Source organism: Ursus arctos, unplaced genomic scaffold (assembly GCF_023065955.2).
Source record: "Ursus arctos isolate Adak ecotype North America unplaced genomic scaffold, UrsArc2.0 scaffold_16, whole genome shotgun sequence".
Lineage (NCBI taxonomy): Eukaryota > Metazoa > Chordata > Mammalia > Carnivora > Ursidae > Ursus > Ursus arctos.
The window spans coordinates 35,139,220-35,156,444 of record NW_026622830.1 but is presented as its reverse complement, the minus strand read 5'-3'; the positions used below and the strand labels follow the sequence as shown (position 1 = coordinate 35,156,444).

Sequence of the window (17,225 nt, the reverse complement as noted above, 5' to 3'; positions counted from 1 at the left end):
ACCTGATTCTCTCCCACTTCTTGGGATGGATATTTTGAGATTCATAAAATTTCCTCCATGTCTTCTGACAATTTGTCTATCACTCATAGTCATACCTCCCTGAAGGCATATATTCTGTATTCCAGAGAATACAGCAGACTTAAACTTTAATTTATATGTTTTTCTTCTCTACACAACTGAAAGCTGAACTTGTTCATAGTGCGAGGCACAGAGTATGCACTCAATAAATATTACTTGAATAAATGAATGAATGAAGTTTAAAAGATTTACTTAAAATGGGGTATCTATTGGTCTCTTTTAGTGGTAAGCGACAGAAATCTCAAGTCAACTGGCTTCAGCAAAAACAGGTATTTAACTGGTTTATGTAACTGAAAAAAATCCATGGATGGCTGAATCTAAGCATTCAAATGATGCCATCCCATCAGGACCTGGTTTCTACTTGGATCTTGGACTTGCTTTCCACTTTGTTTTTTTCTTGACCTCTGAGCAGTACTTCAGAAGCTACAGTCTTAATATCTTTCCAACAAAAAAGAGAGGGTGTCTTTCCCAACAGTCCCAGAAAAGCTTTGATGGGTCTGCTTAACTCTGATTGTATCACATATCCCTCCCTGAACTAATCACTTTGGTTGGGGAAATGCAATGTCCCAATTGATGAGGCCTGGAGGACACAGGAGGTGGGAGAAGTGAATGGTAAATAACTCCATTGAAAGAAAGCGAGGGTATGAATTCCAAATTCCATCAAGGTTAGAGTAAATGGATGCTGAATCTACTTACATGCCAAGTCAACCAAACTAAACAAGGAAAAGCATATATGAAGTCATAATACACACATACTATATCTGACCCCTTTTGTGCCTTAGCTACAATCTCTCCACCCTTCCACAGCAACATTGCTACAGCAACTGGATGCATGTGACATAACCTGACACCTCACCAACTATACTATGTACCTCTCACTTTCTCTCCTAGGGCTTTCTCTGCCACAGCCATGAGAAATTCCAGCAAGAGCCCAACCAGCCATTCTGATACATGTGCAAGCTTGCAACTGTGAAGGAATTAACAAGCCATGGGACACCTCTGACAATGACGGATGGGAACCAGTGGATAAGTACTCCCTTATTCTCAGAAGACAGTCCTACATGGCTCCTGGGAGGCCTAGACTGAGCCCCAATTTCCCAGAGCAAGAACCAGCTCACTAATGCACCCTGATGTTGGTTTTCCCTCCCTCCTTGTTCTGCCTTCCTCAGTTTCCTATTCTTACTCCCTGAGATCATTTCCTAAAATAACCTACTTGTACACGTATCCTTGCTTCAGGCTCTGCTTTTCAGTAGCATCTAGGCCAATGCACATGCACACACACGTGCATGTACATATACCCTTAACTATCTGCAGGAGCCTAAGAAAACACAACAAACTATTCCTTTTACTCTTCTTTTAGCTTAGAAGCCCATCTACATTTTTCTGCGCATTTTCAAATGAACCTCAAGAGCTTTAACAAGTGGTTCTATAAGAAAATAAAACTCACTTGAAAACTCCCCCCAAATAATTCTCCTCTACATCCTGAGAAGGGTTCTCTCTCAAATTCTGCATAGAGCTTGAGAGTTACTAAACAAGAAGCAGCAATGGAAGAAAAAGACCAGAAAATGGGAAGAGATTAGGTGTGATTGGGCATTAAAGGATAAATAGGATTTCCACATGCAAAGAAGTGGTGTGGAGACCACCTGAGCTCACACATGAAATATGAAAGGTATGACTTGTATCAAGGCTAGGGAACATGTCTCACTCCCTGCAAAGCAGAGATAACATCATCTCATGAAACCACCACTGCCCTTCCAGAAAGAGTTGCCACAAAATAAGTGAAAATGGTATCATTGCCTAATGCACAAAGCAAACAAAACACTATTCTTCAAAAATTGCAGAAAATACAAAGATCAAGGCATGTTTAACATCTATGACACACATAACATATAACAAAAATCAGTGTTTTTTTAAAACACAAAGACTCCATAGCTATGCAAGCAAAGGATGAAAACAGGTGATTTGCTTGAGAAAAAAATCGAATTGGGTAACAAAGGGGGACTTGGACATCCCCATTAGTCAAATTTATGCAAATTAAACAAGATGTCATTTTTCTATCAAAATAACCATACCAAGAGTTATAGCCCTATGTGTTGTTAGCAAGATTGTAAATTGATATAATATTCTGGAAAGCCCTTTGACAATATTATCAAGAGCCTGAAATTCCTTTCATTTTTCATTACACAATTTCATTTTTAGGAATCTGTAATAAGGAAATAATCCCAGATACAGAAAAAAAATCTGAATTTACAATGATCATGCCTACTTGCAACATTATGATATCAAAAAATAGGGAACATGATCTTCTAACAAGAGAATTCTAAAGCAAATTACAGCACTATTCTATGGCACTATTCATGATCTTCTAATAAGAGAATTCTAAAGCAAATAATGCAGTATATTATGTGGCCATTTAAATTATATTTACCAAAGATTTATAATAATATGCTTAACATCATATGAAATAAATATGAAATTAAAAAGCAGAAAAGAAAACTATATATGCAATACGACAAAATTATATAGGAAGAATAGCAGCATGTGTATAAAAATTTGAAAAAATAAACACTAAAATGTTAACAAGCATCGTCTTTGAGTAACAGTAAAATATTTTTCTATATTTTTACATGTTCTATGATACGTACATACCTAATGGGAAAACTCAACTTCTATTATTTATTTAAAATAAAGGATTATTGATTTCAAATTGCATCTATATGGTGAAGACTGAAACTATATAAAAATATATCTACTTTGAACAAGTATGAGGAAAAAACACAGAAATATAAACAATTGTTGCATTAAGATCCAAGGACCAGAGTGGTTTTTATTTCCATTATGGTCCTCATAACATTGTTTGCAAACCCCTGCCCCCATACACATGTGAAGAGATAATACTGGGGGTGATTCAAAGATGGGCGGTCCCTCTGCTACGCAGAGATGGGTAGACATAGATCTAAGCCTAGAATCAAGTCATGGCCCTGGGAATCATGGAGACTCAATGATCATGAATGTAAAATCAGGCAGGACTTCCCCCACATCTGGATTAAGGAGGATCCAGGGAATTGGAAGCTTTATTTGTGGCCACTCCCCCAAAATTTAAAAGCATAGGCTTTTTGACTATAACAACCTATTATTCTGGCTGGACACTCAAGAAGCAAAACCAAGGGAAAAACGTCTCAGTGCATATAAACACGCTCATGTGTATGAACGCACTTGTTCTCAAATAATGGGGTTAAATGGGTTCAGCCGCACCAAGGATATGACCATCTCAGAAAGAGCCCAGCTTCCTACCTTTGGACCCAGCTGAAGAATAGTAGCCACTTTGAATTTCTGGATAACAAACACTAGACTCCAAAGTGAAGAGCTCTAGGGAAGGAGGGAGCTTGAGTTAGGCCAAACTGCCGTTCAATTTACTGAAAGCTTCAAAATATTACCAACTCTCTGTTTGAAATGCGTCAGCAACGGTTCATTTTTTTTCTTTTTATCAAAACACATTTAGACTGTGGTGAATGACAGCATAAATCTTAAATAGGAAAGATACAAGAAAAAAAGACCACCCGGGTAGAACATAACTGTAAATGTGTCCATAAAACTATATTTGAATTCTGATCTTATACACAGAAATGCATTTAACCTTCCCAGCAAGACGCTTTCACCAACTTCCAAAGAAAGTGTTACCAATTAAGCTAAAGAAACTTTAAGAGTCAATTTTAATTACACTAAGAGATGCTCCAATCACTTCCCAGCTCCAGCTGAAGTTTTTACTAGAGATGGCTGGAACCAATTTACATGCTTTTATGTTGCGTCTAGACTTTAATAAGCAGTTCAAGCACAAAGCAAGCCGATGCCAGCCTCAAGCAGGCTGCAGTAGACCCTGCACACAGAAATACAATAGCCCTCAGGTTCCCTCCCAGGCCCTTCTTGCTGCTATCAGAGAATCTCTGCCATGTGGTTTCAAAAGCAACAGGATCCAGCCTATGTGATAAGATTTATGACCTTTTTCTTAAACCTAGTTCAAGTTTGCCTCCTCAGTACCAAATGCCTCACAAGATCATTGACTCTAGCCTTTCCCTTATTCTTAACAAACACTGGGGAAATGGAGATGAACGATTTGGGGACAGGTGCTGGCTGCTCAGGACAAAATAACTGGAGGCAGGAGTCCAGGTGCTGTGACCAATCAACCGAGTGAACTTTGGAGAGTCAGGTGGCCCCCTGAGCCTCCATTTCCATATCTGTGAAATGGGATTCCTACCTCAAAAGTTTGGTGTGGATGAAACACAACACTCTCTGCAGCTGGTCAGGTTTCATGAGGCGAGGTGTCACGTGCCAGTGAATTCCACAAACAAGTAGTGCCTTCAGGAGAAAACAGGTAGGGGGTCATTGGGCCGGAAAGGGGAAGAAACGGAGCAAGGGCTGAAATTTCCCACAAATCTCCAGCCTCTGCCTGATCCCATGGGGAGCTCTAGAGCCTAAATTACACCTCAGTCTGTCCTGCATTAAGGCAAAGAAGTTGGGCTTTCATAGTCCCAGTAGGTGCTCGACTACAAATGGCTAAGCTAGAGCTGGCAGGAAATATAGTCTCCCAGGCCCTCACAGTTCTTAGATGGTGAGGCAGCTCCAAGTGCCCAGAGGCCACCTTCTGAAAGTCAAGGTTCAAGCTGCTGGCAGAAGCTGGCATAGGTGCACCCAGCAGGTAAGAGCAATCTGGGTAGAGCACAATGTGTACCTCGCTTTACCAAGTGTGTTGGGGAAGTGTCACACCAATAACAACAACTACTGACATTTTTCAGTATTAGGTACACTTTACATGCATTAGCTAATAACTTATGAAATATACTGTTCTATCACCATTATACAGGTGGGAAAACTGAGGCTGAGAACCAAGTAAATTGCTTACACATATCCCTAGCGGTAGTAAAGCTGGGTTGAGAATCCTATTCCTGTAAGGCCAGAGGCCAGAAGCCAAGTTCCTAATTACTCTCTTATTGCTATCTCTGAGACCTCTAAATTAAGAGCCAAATGACAACCATCTCCAGGGGGTTCAAACACATAACAGCAATGTACACAACTGGCAGGTTTTAGACAACTAGATGAAATAAAACTGTAAACAAAACCCCTTGACAAAGCTTATGTAGCCCATAGGCAGACAGTCTGAGACTCCTGAAACTTCCTCATATCTGTCTTATTTTTCTCATTAGTATCAGAGGCTCCATAGGGAATCTGGCCAACATCCACTTAGGTTAAATATTTAAGTCTTTGGGGCCCATATTTCCAACATTTACTGTATAGGGTGGTAACTTGTAGGAAGGAGAAGACGCTTCCCTGATTTCATGACCATTACACACATTAACTGGAATGTGAAAGGTGCCCCCTGGAGTTGTTGAGTTGCATCTGCTCCGCCTGGGTCTTATCATCATCGAGCAGCATGAACCAGTTTGCTGAGCTTGATAGGGTTGGCTTCTCTTGATCTGACATTGACCTAATGACAGCAAATATCTTTGGTCATTATTGAATGTCACATAATTACTCTCAAACAAGAACAATCTTTTTAACTACTAAATTCTACCGTTTGCAGACTTCTATTTTCAGGGATTTCTATATAAGAAAGCAAAAGTGTAAGTGATAAGTTTTAGATGGAACCATTTGAAATTGCTGTTTTTATAGCTTCAAAACACTTGAGTATCAACAAGTTCACATGGTGCAACCTCACAGGTCCCTGAAAGCAGAAGAAAATCTTCATGGTCCTTTCAAGTGCCTGAATGATGTACAGCATGAGAAATGAGCACAGTTGTCTGTTAAAAGCAATGCTATCTTTCACCAGAGTGGTGGATAAACAACAATAACTAACTAAAACTAGAAGCAACAGTCTAGAGACTTTGGGCCTACCAAACATTTCAGCCAAACAAGGAGAAAAGGAGATTGGTTTATGTTTCCTGTAATTGGCCTTATCATTGTGGTCTTAATTGGTAGCTAAATAGACCAAAGGAAAGTGGCAAAAAGAAGAAAAAGAAATAAATCATAAGCCTGGGTAACTTTCAGACAAATGCTAAATGAACAGGTAGGCACCCAACTCCCTTTTCTCTCACACCTGCTGCTGCAGCTTATTAGGAATTACAACAGTCCCCCCTTCTCAGTAGGGGATGCAGTCCAAGACCCCCAGTGGATGCCTAAAACCAAGGATGGTACCAAACCCTATCTATACTATGTTTTTCCTATACGCACACACCTACGATAAAGTTTAATTTATAAATTGGGTACAGTAAGAGATGAACAACAATAAAATAGAACAATTATAATAATATACTATAGGGGCACCTGGTAGCTCAGTCAGTTGAATGCCCAACTCTTAATTTCAGCTCAGGTCATGATCTCAAGTTCATGAAATTGAGCCCCGCATTGGGCTCCATGCTGAGCATGGAACCTTCTTAAGATTCTTTCCTTCTCATTCTGCCACTCCCCTCCCCACCCACTTGCACTCTCTCTCTCTAATAATAAATAATAATAATAATAATAATAATAATAATAATAAAAGTTATGTGAATGTGGTGTCTCTCTCAAAATATGTCACTCACCCTTCTTGGGATGATATGATACGATGCCTTTGTGATGAAATGAAGTGAGGTGAGTGACGTAGGCATTGTGATATAATGTTAGGCTGCTACTGATCTTCTGAAAATACATCAGAAGGAGGACCATCTGCTTCCAGACTGTTGACTGTGGATAACTGAAACTACGGAAACTGAATTTGTGGATAAGCGGGCACTACTGTACACATAGCCTAAAAAAACTATATTTCAGCTAAACTATATAATTATGAAACTTGAAAACTCAGGATTTAAAAGGCAAAATCAGCACAGTTCTTCCCTTCACTAACCGGAGTTATAATCACTAAACCCTAGGTCCGAGAGTGACAGACTGCTTCTATTCCAGGGGATGGAACCTGGATGTGTAGGTAGTGCCTATCTTACTTTAGAGGTTTCAGAGACAGAGTACTTCAGTAGAAGGAATCAGAGGTCTTGTCTGGGCTACATGGGAACCAATGCCATCGTCAATTGTTTACGTCTATCCGAGATATGGGAGAACTAGTGGTCATACACGTACCACACATTTGTCATCCCTGACCTAGGCATTGTGGCTTTAGGCCTCAGTGTATTTGTCTGTACAAGAAGACACTTGAACTATGCTATCGCTGAGAATCCCTCCATACAGAACATTTCTGGGTTTTTTCTTTTCTTTTTTTTTAATAATAATTTTTTATTATGTTATGTTTGTCACCATACAGTATATCCTTAGTTTTTGATGTAGTGTTCCATGATTCATTATTTGCGTATAACACCCAGTGCACCATGCAATCTGTGCCCTCCTTAATACCCATCACCGGCCTATCCCAGACCTCCACCCCCCTCCCCTCTGAAGCCCTCAGTTTGTTTTCTAAATAGCTATAAATGTGATCACTTGCCTGACATTGTGTCACCGACTCTTGGTTGCCCAGAACTTTTTATTGCAAAGGGACAGCAGCAGAAATCAAACGACAGTCACCCCATTTCTTGTTCCTTTACACTTTATCACTACTCCTGCCCCCATCGTACCGCTGCTCAGAATCTATTATGTCATTTTAATAATGTAATACCAACAGGTGCCCCATATTATGCCCTTAAATAATATACCACAAAGCCTTGTCACATTCCCATCTCTTTGAATTTGCCTCAGAAAATTCAACATTGTGCCACTGGGAGCCTATTAGCATCATTCCCATCATCCTGGAAATGACCTCTTTCAGGTTATTGAAAAAACTAGATAAGAAACTAGATGGGACATGAACAGGGACCTTATATCTCCCAACCACATAGTATTAATCAGCTTCTTCCACACAAACATGGCAAAATAATAATAGGAGCTTCAAGTTATTGAGTCTTGTGATGCACTAAGCCCGTGGGAACATAACCCCATTTAATTCTTACCACTACCCTGAGGTTGAGTTATTTGTCCTGGATGGCATGTGATATGTTTACATCCAATACCTAATTTTCTGTATTAGTCAAGGTTCCATCAAGTAAGATGGCCCCCTCAAAGGGTTTATCGATAGGGGTTGAATGAACTACTTACAAAACTGTGGTCAACATTAAGAGAAGCAACTAGGAATGGTAAAGCCCTCAGCATCCAGCATAAGTGAGAAACCATTATTCTGAAGGCCCGGAGGAGAGGACTTAATAAAATGCTAGAGAGAGTTGTAGCCATGGCAGAGGGGCTGATGGACAGAGTCTGGGCACTGTCAAGACCATTGCCAGGTGGGAGATGTAGAATAAATACCCCAACTTCTCTCTCTTCCATCATCTGCTGTCCTTTCAATGTTTCCCATTAGTTAAACATAACAGGAAATAAGACAACAATGGAGCACAGATAATGGAGTCTATAGAGATCGGCCTCCCAGGGCACATAGGCAGAGAAGAATGGAGAATGGATCTGGTGCGGCAAATGGAGATTATCAAGCACAGTCCTCTACTGAACAAAGTAGCCATGTTTGATGTCATCTAATTCTGTTGGCCTGCCTACTGAAGATGGTTCCAGGTATTGATTGGATCCTGAGCCAAAGGCAACCATCCTTAGGCTGAGCCAGCTCTGAGGAAGCCTGGCATGACCAAGAGGTGGTTTCCTCTTGGGTGGCAACCAGATTCCATGGGATCTTCTCTATTGCTGAGGTTTGAATGCAAGACAAGGACAGAGAGAGAGAGCAAAAGGAGTAGAAGAGAAGGAAAAGCCATGAAAGCGGAGAGAAGAGAGGCATACAGGAAGATGAAGAGATGATAAGAAACTATGTCATGAATATGACAGGGCCTCCTATGAAGGGGCTGCTGTAACCTGCATGGTGATCATTTGCCACATTTCCTTAAGTGCCTGTGTCTCCAATCTCTAGTGTAACCTGAGCCTAGCTTTGATCCTTACAATCTAAATGGCTCCAACCAGCAAAATGCAATTACCCTGATTTTACACTTGAGCTAACTGAGCAAAAAGAATTAAGAATATACCTGAGGTGACACAGAAAATAAGTACCCACAAAGGAATTCAAACCTGGTTCCATCTGTCACAAGCCCAAAGACTCTCCACTGAGCCACATGGCCAGTTGCAACCCAAATTAGGGCTGTCCCAGTAACAAAATTGAAGGACACTTTTCTGATTTTCCCAAGAAACTCCCTCAATGATTGTAGATCGTCTGCCATTACCAGCTGGTAAGTGTCCATGCCTTTTTTGGTCTGGAGCTCAGAGCCTGTTAAGAGCCATTCATAAGGGTCTGCATAATTCAAGGATGTTAAAAGCACCATCTCAAGGATGTTGGCAGATGTTTCTCAGATAAAACAGCTTTCTGGAATATAAGAGAAAGATATTTCACAACTGATTCCATTTCTTTCCTAGATCCCTCAAGACCTGAATGTGACCAAGACACACTAAGAACAGTGTGTGACACTTCTTCCACAACAAACAACACTTGAACTTAGGAAGGACAGAAACTATTTCTGTTATATGCATAATAAAAAATTGCACCATCCATGGCTTTGACTGGTAGAAGCAATAGAAGTAATGGAACCATACCTAATGACATAACAGAGTAATCAGAAGACTGGTTGGCAGCTGAGGACTGGGAAACGTGTGCAGAAGATGTCCAGATCTGCAGGTTTCTGTGACCTCCTGTCTCAGGGAGGCTTATATTCTAACAGTGTTCTGTGATCCCCAAATGGTTCCCTTTATGGTCTTGTCATTAACTTGAAGGGAAACTTCATTTCCACAGGTCAAGCTTTGCAATGAATGTTCAGAACCCAGCTCAACAGTGGAAAAAGCTCTAGAATGTTTTTCCACATTCAAACCAGGGTTTCCTTATCAAGTTCATCAAAGCATTTTTAAAAAATATAAATGTCTTACCACTTTGCCCAGGAAGAATAAATCTGCACAGCCACCTCAAAGGCTTGACAACTTTATTTTCATTGTGTAGAGCTGGGTGGGTCCCCCTGAACTGGGCTTCCTAAAGAGACCCAGCCCTTCTCTGCAGTCTCCAGGCCTGCCACTCCAGTGAGTGTGATCAAAGAGAGGAAAGCCGAGCCACTGAGCCTCGAGAAATAAAGCTAAAACAACAGATTTGTTTCTTGGCTTCTCTCTTAAATACGTTCAGAGTGTTTAAAGCCCTGTAAGGAAACGCTCTGGGGCCCTGGATGTGAGAGAGGCACATCTAAACCCTTTCCCAAGAGGAAATCTCTCACCTCGGTGGGGTAAATTAGCTCATTAAGAGCAGCCAGAAGCAGGCAGGAAACCTGGGAAGTAGGAGCTTTAATTCAAAGCACAGAAAATTATAGATTTCTTTACACATTAAAAAAGCATTTATCTTGGCTAAAAATGAAACGACTTTTCAATGATCAACACATGGTTTAAATCTGCTTTGCTAATTTATATCTATCCACCAGTCTGTCTAGTTGTTCAGCTACCAGGAAATTCAATTATATTCAGTAAATCTGTGTTGAACACCTACTATGTGCCTGTGGCACACTTGTGAATTGCATAAACACAAACAACAAAAATAGAAGGCAGATGTCTACCTTTTTGTTCAGAGGTAAGACTCATGTATTAAAGATTGGAAGACATTTGTATTTCACTTTTCATCAACACTTAGTATTTTTTATATACTCGGCATTGACCTTAGATGTGAATAATGCAAAATACAATGTTAAAAAGCTGCATTCAGGGGCGCCTGGGTGGCACAGCGGTTAAGCATCTGCCTTCGGCTCAGGGCGTGATCCCGGCGATCTGGGATTGAGCCCCACGTCAGGCTCCTCTGCTATGAGCCTGCTTCTTCCTCTCCCACTCCCCCTGCTTGTGTTCTCTCTCTCGCTGGCTGTCTCTATCTCTGTCGAATAAATAAATAAAATCTTTAAAAAAAAAAAAAAAAGCTGCATTCAGTGGAATCAAGTGCTAAGATGTATAGAGAGAATAATGGGTCAAGGGGAAGCAGGAGATTGAACAAGAGGGGGTGACGTTTCTCTGGAAGGTTTCTTAGAACAAATAGTACCCGAACTGACCCTGAAGGAAATCAGTGGGAAATAACAGCAAGAGTGGCCTCTAGAAAAACAGGCTTTACTTTCTGTTCTGCTGCTTGGACCTCAGACTCTTCTAGTTCTCTGGGCCTTAATTTTCCCCCTTTAAAATGAACACTTTGACTCGAATTACTCATTCACTCATTCGTTCATTCACTCGCTATTTATTCAGGACCAACTATCCATACCAGATGGTCTTGCCTGTTTAAGATGAAGCCTACAGGTTTGCTTTGACCCAAGGCATAAAAGAAAGGCATCTGCTCTTCAGGAGGGGCTCCGATATGCATGATGCCATGATGTCATGAACCCCTGCTGTTATCTCCTTTTTCACTTATCAAGTCATGGGGGTTGGCTCTGGGGAAACAGGACACAGAACAGGTAAACTCTGTTGGGAGAAGGGGTCAAGAAAAGTGCAATACATGGGGAACTGCAAAAGAAATGCCACGGTGGTAATCACCTGGCATCTAATGTGCTTACATGTGGTGAGAGGATGAAATGGGGTGGGAATAAACCCAAATGGGTCGTGACAAGACTTAAAGGCAATGGAGGGGCTCAAAGGGGAGCTGCCATTTTGCTCAGAGTAAAAAGATTTGACAGTCCACGTGAGGCTGGCGTGGTGCCCTGAACAGTGTGGCCATCAGGAGCTAGGCCCAGTTCTGCTATTAGATGACTTAATCTACATTACTTGAGTCTGTTGAAATGTAGGTTCTACATGGGTAACATTGGGTTGATAAAATGTATGTACGTTTCTTCCCCTCACATCTCAGGAAGAATTCTGAGAAATGAATAATAACAATATCCAGCATACTCTGTATGCTAATTTTTTATCAATTTTTATTTATTAGCTCTGGGCAGAATCCATGCAGCTAATTTTGTGTGAACATAGTACCAGCCTCTTTGAAAATGGTACTGCCTGCAATTAGGAGTTCAAACTTATCTTGTTTGAAGAAACTTGAGAAAAATGTCTCCATTTAAGAAATTCCATAGCAGGAGGCGCCTGGGTGGCACAGCGGTTAAGCGTCTGCCTTCGGCTCAGGGCGTGATCCCGGCGTTATGGGATCGAGCCCCACATCAGGCTCCTCTGCTATGAGCCTGCTTCTTCCTCTCCCACTCCCCCTGCTTGTGTTCCCTCTCACTGGCTGTCTCTCTCTCTGTCGAATAAATAAATAAAATCTTAAAAAAAAAAAAAAAAAGAAATTCCATAGCAGTCCTTGGGTGTAAGATCAGTACACCTAAGCTGCTTATGAAAACGCAATAGAATAAGCACATTTGAATGGGACATGCTTCACTTGAATGATTTAAACCATAATTAAACATCTCACATCACTTACCATGCTTTTGATTAACAAAATAAGGAATGCGAACATCTGACAAATTTAAGGCACATGCCCCTCCTGTTTGACACTTCTAGGCAGTCTGTTGACGCCATTCCTGGTTATGAAAGGAATCCTAATCAAAGACATGCCCATTCCAATTTGAGACAAACATCATGGTGGTTTATAGAAAACTTCCTTTCTGCGTTGACCCACAACCTAAACAAAAGGTCAAAATCACTTAGTTCCTTCAAAACGGAGAGTTTTGTGATACAAACCAGCAATGTGGTGTGGATGGAAGCCCATGCAATTCCTTTGTAAGTTGCAAAGCTAAGTAACCACTATGAAAGCCTGCTATTGTTTACTCTGATACTATAGTCAACACTTTGGAATCATTAGCTTTGAACCCTTGGGTAAAGCTGGTTTTTAAACTCTCTATTTCACAGTCAAGGTCGACTTCTTCTATAGCCAGCAGATCCATAACCCCGAAGGCCACATCCTCCCCTCACATACACATGTTCGGCTCTCACAGGCATCAACAGGAGCGTCTCCTGAGACCCTGAGCAAGGATAAGGGTTAACTCCCTCTCTCCTCTTTTACCTGGAGATTAAATGCTAAGGAATCAGAGTTTGGATTTATCAAATACAGAAGGCCAAAAGCAAGAAGCAATACATTTGAACTGAACTACAGATGATTCCTAAATCTCTTGACCACAGAAATTTTATTAATGTCAAACAGTGTAACTAACCGGAGACATGTTAAATTATCTTTTCACCAAGTGACCCAACTCTGCTTCAACTATCACCCATATATGAAGAATGCAGTGGCCACGTATTATCAGTGGGACCTCATAAATCATTTATTGTAATACACAGTCATCCTGGCTTCCGTATTTTCACAGATTTTATATACATATATATGGGTCTAGAAGGCAGGTGTCTTCCACATCAGCCTTCCGGCCACTGACAATAATTAGTGGGGTGACTCATGAACTGGTGAAGCTCTCTGGCATGTATTTTCATTTCTCTGACTAAAAAATGACCCAAAAGAGCACTCCATGCTCTAGAATTCTGTGATGTCTAAGAACCAAATGAGAGACTGTAACTGCACAAGTCCATAAGTGCTGCTTCAGGGAACTATAAACTTAAAAAACCCAAGGGTAGGGGCGCCTGGGTGGCACAGCAGTTAAGCGTCTGCCTTCAGCTCAGGGCGTGATCCCGGCGTTATGGGATCGAGCCCCACATCAGGCTCCTCTCCTATGAGCCTGCTTCTTCCTCTCCCACTCCCCCTGCTTGTGTTCCCTCTCTCGCTGGTTGTCTCTATCTCTGTTGAATAAATAAATAAAATTAAAAAAAAAAAACCCAAGGGCAGTATTGTTATCTTCAATTATGAAGCATAGGACATTAATAATTAACAGTGCACCACTAGCAAAGGCAGTAAAATTAAGTAAGTACTAAGGTGACTTTCTAGGCTGTGCCTAAGGCCCAGCCCCAAGCAGCTCCACAGGTACAACACCTACTGCAAGAATTAACTGACTGTGGGACCAAGTCCAGCCGAACCTACACTGCTTGGGATTAGGGGAGAGAGAGAGCACATATGTACAGCATGTCTAGAAAATTCTCCAAGGCCAGGACTTACACCTGAGGCCTGAGAGAGGACAAAGAAAACCAGAGTCAAGGCGTCCCTTCCTTTTTCAATTTTCAAATGGCTGTGTTTATTTGCAACTCATATAGGAGCTACTTTCTACACAAAGGCTAGGTATCCTAGCCAGCGCACAGAAGCCCCAACAAAGGACACCCCTTGAAGTACAGTAGTTATAGAACTGTTATAATGAGACCTAAGGCTATATGTAAAAATGCTTCCAATGAATAGTACCTTCCAAGTACTAGAAAGAAAGCAGTGAATCCTACCCCCACCCTCAGAGCACATATTCTAGATAGGCAGTTTCTTCTTCTTCTTCTTCTTCTTCTTCTTCTTCTTCTTCTTCTTCTTCTTCTTTTTAAGATTTATTTATTTGAGAGAGAGAGAGAGAGAAGACACGTGCAGGGGGAGGGGCAGAGGGAGGAGAAGAGAATCTCAAGTAGACTCTCTGAGTGTGGAACCTGACTCAGGTCTCGATCCCCATGACCGAGATCATGACCTGAGCTGAACTGAGTCGGATGCTCACCTGACTGAGCCACCCAGGCACCCCAGGTAGGCAGTTTCTTTCATCCTCAGGCACTCACTCAAAGTAGGAACTAATAGTTTAATGATCCCAAGTAAAAATAGTATTTCATGGACCCTGGTGGCAATGACCCTTTCCATTGGAGTATGAAATCTGTGGACTGGATCATCTGCCCAACCATGGCAGTCATCGACAATTGGATCAATTTCAAAATCAGTATGTTGAATAAAGGAAGTCAGACACAAAAGAATATATACTGCATGATCCTAATAGTATGAAGTTCTAAAGCAAGCAAAATGAATCTACATTAGTAGAAATCAAAATAGTTGGTTTTGGCAAAGGGAGGAGGACTATCTGATAAGGAGCCCAAAGGAACCTTCTGGAGTAATGGAAATGTTTTGTGGGTTACATGCGGATATGAATTTGTCAAAACTAATTGAACTCACACTAAAGATCTGTGCATTTCACTGTAAGTAATTTACATACCAATTAAATTATATGGAAAAAAGAGGAATGCCTGGGTGGCTCAGTCAGTTAAATGTATGCCTTCAGCTCAGGTCATGATCCCAGGGTCCTGGGAATGACTCCCACATAGGGCTCTCTGCTCAGTGGGAAGCCTGCTTCTCCCTCTGCCTGCCACTCCCCCTGCTTGTGTTCCCTCTCTCACTCACTGTCTCTGACAAATAAATAAAATCTTTTAAAAATAAAATAAAATATATAAAAAAAGAATAGGCAATCTGGGGGAAGGAGATATTGACATAATGATGATGATAATAATAATAATATTCCAATTGTCAAGGACTTTTCAGTGATGGGGGAGACACTGCGTACCTGACAAGGCCAAAACATTTGGAAATGAAAGGGCAGAGGTGTTGAACACATTTTATAACATGCATGTAGCCTTTTTTTTAAGCGCTGGTGACTAAAAATTTTATTTTAATCAGTTGGGTAGGTAATCCTCAGTCTAAATTAACTGGGGGGAGGGCGGGTGCAAATATGCCTGTCACCATTGAACATCAAGATTATAAACTCTGACATCACTACTTTGGTGTAGACCAAAATAGACCAAAACCCTGTGTCCCAACGGTTTCAAGTGTTAAGATTATCCATTGCACTGAAGTCACGAAGCCCTACTAATCTGCTAAGACACAATACATGGGGCCTAAGGACCATAAAAATTCTCTCCGACTGCCTGCCCCAATACCCAAAATGCCCAGATCACAAATTTCTTTGGGTTATAGCAGAGATGGGAGCCTTAAGGACCCAACACCCCACATCTTTCCCACAGCCCACTTCTAACCCATAACATTTGAAAACCAGGTCTTTGCAGATTCTCCCTCAAGAGACGCCCTTCCTACCTTCCCGCAAGCTTTCCAGCTTTATTTCCTACATTCTAAAGACACATCTCAAATGAATTCATCCCTCCTTCCAGAGACTGAATTTAGACTATAAGACAATCTGACCTCCTGGAGCCTAAGAAGGGAAGCCAGAGCATTATTAACACCTGGGAATCAGGAAGGGGAAACCAAAAGTCTGGCAAAGATGCCTAAAACATTCCAATTCTTAAACTTTTAGATGACTCTTCTGTAGCCATTGTCTGTTGACCATAAAAACATCATGGAGCACCTGTTTGAACCGTTCAGAGTCACTGAACAGCCAGTCAAGCCACTCCCTTTGTTACTCCCACAGGTCACCCTGTCTCGATGCATACATAGCAACAAGCCAGCCTGACTGACACAAACACACACATTTCAGTTCAACAGAAGATCTGAAAACTTTTCAAAAATAAGAAATCACAAGCACTGAGAGGCAGAGTTGTGTATTTACCTTTTTTGTGAAAAGAGGAAAAGAAAAAAAAAATCAAACCTGAGAATAAATCCACCTGTGAGTGCCTATCTCTATTGAGGTCACCAAAAATCCCTCCTCTTTATTTGCAAACAGTTCAGAAGCTACTGAAGGAAGTCGGCCAATAAACGTTTTTGAAACCAAGATTAATGGCTGATTTGTCATCTGGGAAAGAAAAGGTGAGCTTGCATGCCTCTGCTAAGGAAGCAAACCAGAGGAGGAGGGGCAGCTGATTTATGGGCTTGTGAGGAGGCTAATTAGAGCCTCATGAAGGGAGATAAGAAGGACCAAAGGCATTTGGGAAAAGCAAAGTGAAAGGTGGGGACACAGCAGAGTCCAGAGAGCAAACAAGGAGCTGGAGAAGGGAGGGGGCTGCAGAAATAAGTTCCAGAAGCAAAGAAGAAAGACTGTGTATGGATTCCAAGGAAATCTCATGTTTGGAAAGCTTCTAGAAGGCATGAAGAAAAGGCCCATGTGCCTGCACCTCACACAAGGTCTGAAAACAAAGTCCTTGCAGCTTAATCTTGAACAGCTGTCCCCTTACCCCCCATTCCAGGACTGCACGCAAGTGGCCAGCATGCCCGGGATCACCCAGCATACAATCCATCTCCTTCCTATCCCAGCGTCCCAGTGAGACAGCCTGCTCAGGGGTCCGTACGTTAGTTTGTTCAGCAGATATCGTCATCCAAGACAATTTCTTGTTTTATCATTTGTTACATTTGCCCTCACACCAGCCACATTTGC

The 17,225-nt window shown here is 41.4% G+C and overlaps 1 long non-coding RNA gene across 2 annotated transcripts in view; it reads left to right on the top strand.

The window, feature by feature from the left end:
• LOC123001278 (uncharacterized) overlaps positions 1–6,097 on the top strand; it is a 167,851-nt gene extending 161,754 nt beyond the window's left edge. For both annotated transcript variants that reach the window (XR_006409959.3, XR_008959402.1), the window contains one exon: positions 970–6,097. This is a non-coding gene — a long non-coding RNA (uncharacterized LOC123001278). The remainder of the gene's footprint in view (positions 1–969) is intronic.
• Positions 6,098–17,225: the final 11,128 nt, after the last annotated feature.